The sequence below is a fragment of the Pteropus alecto genome, unplaced genomic scaffold (assembly GCF_000325575.1).
Source record: "Pteropus alecto unplaced genomic scaffold, ASM32557v1 scaffold141, whole genome shotgun sequence".
In the NCBI taxonomy this organism is placed as follows: Eukaryota; Metazoa; Chordata; class Mammalia; order Chiroptera; family Pteropodidae; genus Pteropus; species Pteropus alecto.
Window position 1 is genome coordinate 108899 of NW_006430459.1, and position 7298 is coordinate 116196.

At 41.7% G+C, this 7298-nt stretch overlaps 1 protein-coding gene across 1 annotated transcript in view; it reads right to left on the reverse strand.

Annotated features, from left to right (window-relative positions):
* GABRA3 (gamma-aminobutyric acid type A receptor alpha3 subunit) overlaps positions 1-7298 on the reverse strand; it is a 191986-nt gene that overhangs the window by 1324 nt on the left and 183364 nt on the right. The gene's annotated exons all lie outside the window — the stretch shown is intronic.

A 7298-nucleotide genomic window follows, 5' to 3' on the forward strand; every position in this document is an offset into this window, starting at 1 on the left:
CAGCAGGCTAGGAGACACACCAGGGTTTTCCACTCTCGCAAGGCTGCGGCCGGTGCCACAGCATCCCCAGGGAGCTAAGCAAAGGCTTGCCTCTGACACAGCAAAGGCAGGGACAACTGGGGGCTTGCTATGACACTCCCATTTGGATTTTTCTTTTCCGAGTAAAAAAAAACTCACTGGGAAACAAGCATGCACACGTGTGCCCGTTCGTTCTCACATATATAACCCATGTATACATGGACCCTCCATGTAGAAAAGAGACAAAACTCAGGCCTGGATTAGGAGGGAGAGGCCGAGGAAGGGGAGGCCCTGGGAGCAGGCCAGTCCCAGACTCAGCCAAAGGCGGTGGCCGAGCTCATAGTCTCTGCTGTTTGCTGCCTCACTCCCCAACTCCTGGCCTTTTCTTCCTTCCATCCCTCTTTGTTTCTAGGAAAAAGTGGAGATAGATAAGTTTCAGAAATGCCCAAGAGTATCTGAGGAAAAGTGACAACTAGCTGCATCGCCCTGATTTCAGGCACCTCACAGCATTCCCTTTCTCGGCGTTACTTTGCTTTCCAGTGTGTTTTAACTCTTTATTCCTCTACTTCCTACTTCTTTCCTGGGTTTCTCTACATCCACCCTCTCTTACTGACCCATTTTTCTTAATTTTTTCTATTTTTTTCTTTACTTCAGAATCCTCACCGTTTTGATCTTTTTTCTCCCTTTAGATCATGCTGCTATTTACCTTCTTAATCCTGATAATAACTTTTGCCAAATATTTACTGAGTAGCTACTGGGCCAAAAACTATGCTAGGTGTTTATGGATAGGTGGGAAGGTTAGAAGATGAGTCAGCTTTAGTCCCTGTTTTCCAGGAGTTCACAGTCCAGTGGGGGAGAGAGCCTTGTGAACACATCATTGTTTTAACGCAATCAGGGCTCTGCCAGATACAGCAGAGTGTGATGGGAATTCAGTAGAGGGAGGGGCACAGTCCCTATGGGTGTTCAAAATGGTGGCTCAGAGAAGGCAATGAGCTGGGTTGTAAAAAAAAAAAAAATGAGTGAGAGCTCATCGGGTGAAGATGCAGCGCAGGCCAGTGCCCAGGTTGAGGGGACTGCTTGTTTAAGGGGTGGCAAGGGGTCTGCTGCAGCTGGATCATAGTGAGTGTGGCGAAGGCCTTGAGTGTCGTGTCCTCCTGTTTTGCCGACCTGTGCTGGCTTCAGGGTATTCAATCGGGGAGGGGGAGTGGGGCAAATGAGGGGCAGTTGGTTTAAGTAAATGAAGAGTCTGACTAGTAAGACATTCACGAAGCAGTACTGGTCTTTCTCTTTTGAGGATTGCAGTCACGTTATTACAAGCGGAAGCGCGTAGAACTAAGGCTTCTAAACGTCCTGTAAATGCTTTAAATACCACACGGGACTCATTTGTAATTAGATTCATTGTGTGAATAGAGGCCTGCTGCTAAATGTCCCTGCTATTAAATAAAAAAGCACTTTATGTGTTTGCCCACTTACTTGTTAATTTGCTTAGTAATCTCCTTCATGGGTAGACCAAAAAAAAAAAAAAAAGAAAGAGAGGAAAAAGCTACTACCCTGAAAGCTTTTGCTGGAAGCTTTCACGTGTTATTTCATTTATTCATCTTATGAGCTGGTTATGACCAAATCTCTGAAACACTCATTCTGAGCAGCACACTCCTTCGTTAGTTTCGTAGGCACTTTGTGTTCTATAGGTGGGGAGAAGCAGCAGTTGATTTAATTGCAGACATTATAACAAAGGAAATTTATGTTTTAATTTCTGGCACCCTTTCCAAAATGGTTCATTTAATCAGCCAGTATAACTTTTACCTAAATTGTCAAGGAAATCAAAGCAAAAGTTGTAGTGTTGAGAAGTCAGGAGTGGGAGGCAGAGATTAAAGGTTAATATTTCTGCAGCTAGTTCTCTAAATACTTCTCTGCTCTGGAATGTTGATAGATATAAACCAGACCGACTGAACTTTGACTAAGATGCAATTCCAGTCCGACCTCCCCAGCCAAGTGCCTGGCTCTTAGGCCTTTGATAGATGTTTACTGAATGAAAAAAATGTCCGCGCCCCTCAGAAGATCCCCTGTGCGATTTGCAGTTTGTTCCTCCTGAGTCTTGAACTCGCCTATACAGAGAGCAAGGATGTCTCTGTAGTTCAGCCTGGAATAATTCCCAGACCACAAAATGGAACTGACTCCTCCAGGTTCCCCCAAGCAGTATGACTCTGGACAAGGTTACCTTTCCTTCTAGAAAGCTACCTCATGTAGGTCTCGGGATGAGGCAATCAAAACTTTTATGGGCCGATGCACGTCCAACTCGAGTTTCCCTCAGATGGCACTTGGTCTATGTTTCCAGAAGTACAATTTAAAGGGATAGTTGTAGCTCTGAATGTACTTGAGACACAGCCAGGACTGTGGAATATATGCAGAAATGGTCCAGGGCCTCTGTGTCACCTCCTCTAACAGTCATCCAACTTTTCTGAACTCCAGTTTTCAGAAATGGGGCAAAGTAACAGAGCTTATGCTATGTGAGATTCAAAGATGAATCAGCACTGACAAAAAAAAAGTCGATTTTTTAAATGGGCAAAGGACTTGAACACACATTTATCCAAACAAGATATATAGATGGCCAACAAGCACGTGAAAAGATTGTTAACATCACTGGTCATTACGTAAATACAAATCAAAACCACAATGAGATACCACCTCACACCCATTAGGATGCCTACTATCAACAACAAAAACAACAACAACAACAACAAACAAAATAAGAAATGTTGTCAAGGATGTGGAGAAATCGGAACCCTTGTGCAAATGCTGGGAATATAAGATGGTGTAGCCACTATGGTATGTTGGTTCCTCAAAAACTTTTAAATAGAATTGAAATATGACCCAGCAATTGTACTTCTGGGTATATACCTCTGAAAGTTGAAAGCGAGGTCTCAGAGATACCTGCACACCCGTGCTCATAGCAGCATAATCCCCAGGAGCCAAAAGGTGAAAGCAACCAAAGTGTCCATGGATGGAGGGACGGATAAACATAACGTGGTCTATCCATGCAATGGAATATTATTCAGCCTCAAAAAGAAAGGAAATTCTGATACAACATGCATAAACCCTGAGGACATTAGGCTGCGTGAAATAAGCCAGTCACAAAAGGACAAATACTGTGATTCCACTTATATGAGGACACTTAAAACTAGTCAGATTCATAGAGACAGAAAGTAGAATGGTGGTCGCCAGAGGAAGGGTGGAATGGAGAATGGGGAGTTATTGTTTAATGGGGCAGAGCTTCGGTTCTGGAAATTGGTTCTACAACAATGGGATGTATGTGATATGACTGAACTGTACACTTAAAATGGTTAAGATGGTAATATTTAGGCTGTCTGATGAGGAAGAGTAATTAAAATAAGAGAGAACTAAAATATAAGGGAGAAAGCACAAGAAACATGCAGAGAGTCATAAATAATGAGTCAAGGGAATTCGAAAGAAGAGAGCATGTGGGGTTAGGAGGAGGCAATCAGCCAATAGAAAGGGGAGAAAATGCAGGTGGGACAAGAGTAATCACTTGTACCAGCTTTCTGAGAGGGTGGAAGGTATCCAGAGCCCGAGTGGGGAATTACCTGGGGCCAGATTGCGGCCAAGGAAAGAGGGGATGAGATTCAAATACTACCTGTGCCTTGGTGGGAAGAAAGGTACACAGCAAGCTAAGGCGAGTCTTATACAATGGCTTTTTTATGTTCCCTGTGGAGAAGGTGAAGGAGACAGTCAAGATTTAAAATAGATTTCATTCCTTAGATTCCGCATATAAGTGAAACACATGGTATCTCTCTGTCTGACTTATTTCACTCAGCATAATAACCTCTAAGGAACAAAAAGAACAAACTAATCAAAAACAGACTCACAAATATAGAGGACAATCTGGGGATGGTCAGAGGGGAGGGGGCCGGGGGGCTGGGAGAATGGGACAAAGGGTTAAAGAGGTACAAATTAGTAGCCGATAGATGGTCACGGGGATGGGGAGCACGGCATGGGGAATGCAATTAGCACTAATGTGATGGCTGGGTGGAGGGTCAGGGGAGAGAAAGAGTAATTAGGGGGATCATTTTACAAACTATATAAATGTCTAACCAATGTACTGTGTACTTGAAACAAATAAAATAAAATAAAAAAGAATGTAAGAAACAAACAAAATGCTAGAAAAGGGGACTGGAAAATCCATTTACAACTGAAATAAGGCATAGAAAAGCAACTCAGTATTTATTGTGAGGATTCTTATAATAGCACTTTTTAAAGGCAAAACATTAATTTTTAGGTCTGGCATCTGAATATCATATGATCTATCCTGATTTGTTTTATGTCACTAGGGTTTATTTCACCATAAAAAAAACCTGTCTGTTAATTATATTAATTATATGTCAGTAGTCCCTCATTTAGAATATCTCATTTGGCTAACAGTTCCCAGGAATGTTAATGTTTCAATAAATAATTTAGATATCTGCCCATCCTTTAAGTAGACGTCATAAATTTTATTAGACAATCTGTTTAGAGTGATTTGTCTTAAGGAATATTACAATAGGGGGAGTTCTTAATATTTGAAATAACTTTAAAAATTTAAGTTAGAAAATGAAAAATACAGATTGAAAAGCAAAGAGAAAAAAATGTGACCACAATTTACACTTTCGGTGTTTATCTTTTAAGACTTATTTGGTACAAATGGAATTATTCCTGGAAGACAAAAATGAGATTGTGGTGCATCATCTGATTTCTTAGCTACAATATACCATAATTATCTACTAATGTTAAAGAAAGTATGACTGCATTTTAATATTCTTTATAGAATTATTTTATTATTACAGATACAATAAAAATAGCGAATCAACCAAAAAGATAAAATAGATTTTAAAGGGAATAGAAGACAGAACTGATTAGGGACACAGAGAAGGACTACAGTCCCAGGTTGAAGGATCAGCAGAATTCAAGAGTATAAGCTCAGAGATGTCAGCAATCCGTCAATGTCTGCGGACTGTTTTTCAGAGACGTGGAGGAGTCGGACCGAAGTGAGTGAGGGGGTCGAGAGTGCAGGTGAGTGACTGCAGCGATAGTCCAGGCAGCCAAGGCTGGATAGAAAAGCAACGAAAACAGGGAATTGTGGATTTTGAGAAACTCCAGAGGCTGTCCATTTATTTTTTTAAGTATTTACTGAGTGTCCACTACATGGCAGGTTCTGTGCTAGGTGCCGCGGGTACAGCAGTGAACAGTAAAACATGGCCCCTGCTGTCAAGGAGGTCATGTTCCAGATAAATATATAAGCAATTAAATATATACAGCTCTGTAACGTGAGGAGGTGCGCTGTATAATGGTGACATGCAAATCAGGGCAGGGCCAGAGAAGGGCGATGAACGCTAGTCAGAGAAAGTCTCTCTGCGAAGGTGAGCGGAGATCTGAATAAAATGAGAAAGCAGGCCACGAAAAGATCTGACTCCCAAAGAGAAGAGCAGTGACAAAGCAGTTAGGGATTAGAATGACAGGGACTTATACAAGGATCATCAAGGAAGCTACCTGTGACCTAAGTGGAGTAAATGGGGGGGGAGGGAAAAAAAGGATGGTAAGAGGTAATGTCATATAGATCCCCATGGTAAGGCTTTGAAAGCCATGGCAACAATTCCGGATGTTGATCTAAGTGTAGTGGGGAGCCATTAAAGTATTGGGAAAAAGTGTTTCTAATTTACAATTTTAAATGATCATCCTCACTGTTGGGCAGAGAATAGACAGTTGTCATGAAAGCAGAGGAAGAAAATTAAGAGGCTAATCCAACGAAGTTAGTGAGAGATGGTGACTTGAGTGCAAAGGAAAATCTCAGGGGAGTAAGAGGAAAACAGGAAACCGTAATGTATGAGAATCCAGTTAAAGGTGTAGAGCTTCGAAAGAGACATGGTCAGTGTAAAAGATGGAAGAGTAAACGGTCTGGAGGAAATATTGGGGATGAAGGAGACGTGAACCACACTCCTAGAAAATGACAATGAGGAGATTAGCAGGCAGTGCAAGGGAAATCTCAACTGAGAAATGGTTCTTAGTTAAGAGAGAGTTGGAGGGCTCATTCAGTGACGAAGCTCGAGATGCTGAATCGTTTTGTTTTGTTTTTTTTTTTTCCAGTAAACAGGAGTTCCTGGGGGAAGTTTAAGAAAGTTGATGAGAGATAGGAAGAGGAGTCCAGAATAAAGCCCAGCAGAGTGTAAAGATAAGAAGTGAGGGGAGGATAAACGACCACAAAGGATACTACGATTTGAGCATTGACCAAGGATGACATGGAAGTGAGCCCCGTAGAGCATATGACCTCACACGTCCATGAAGTTTATCATGAGGTTTTCTGACATCACGTGACAGTTCCAAACATACTAATGTCATTGGCCGACTTAACTCTTTGGCCTTCCTAAAAGCAAAACAAAAACACTACAACAAGAATTACAGGCAATCAGATTTGTTCATTTTCAAAGCCTTTAACCTAGTGGTAGAAGCAGCAGTGCCTGGCAGGGGGTGACAACTCAGAGCTCATTTCATAGGACTAGCCACAGGCTCAATCCTAGTTTATGACGTCAGATTGGTCATCGAATTGAAAAATAAAGACAGAACTTGGAGTGGCTGCAAATAATGTCAACTGGTTATAAAAATCCTTTATATAAAATGAACATGGAGACAATAATGTTGGGAAGATGATGAAGAAAAAGAGAATGAGATAGCCAGATGGGGTGAGCATGAAAGCACAAAGCAGTTTGCATGAAGTAAAGGGGTAGATAATGACCTCGAAGCAGCAAGGAAAGAATAGAAAGGTGGCTTCTATTTATAATGGCAGCCGAGGGCGTAGGTTCCTCAAAAACAAAGCAAACAAACAAAAAACAACAACAACAACAACAACAACAAAAAACAGCCAAGTTAAGGTTAAAAAGAAAAAAAAATGGAGAGGGAGCATTCTGGTTTTCTCTGTGCTGTGACAGTCGGCACTTGGTCCTGTGTCGGGGCTCTGGACATGTAGGTACATGTACCTTATTTTCCTCTTTACACCGTCAGCTCCTGAGTACTGGGGTCATGGACTGTTTAACTGCATCCCACATATATTCTGGAAATGACTGCTGGTTTTTTTCTGTTTCGATCCATTCAGCAGTGGTAGAATATGATTGTTGTCAGGGCATTTATGCCTCCTGTAGGAGACGATGAGAAGGCCACCGGTTTATGAGTACGACTTAACTCACAGTGATCTTCATTCACCCCACAGAGAAGACACCAAGGGGTGACTTGATTAG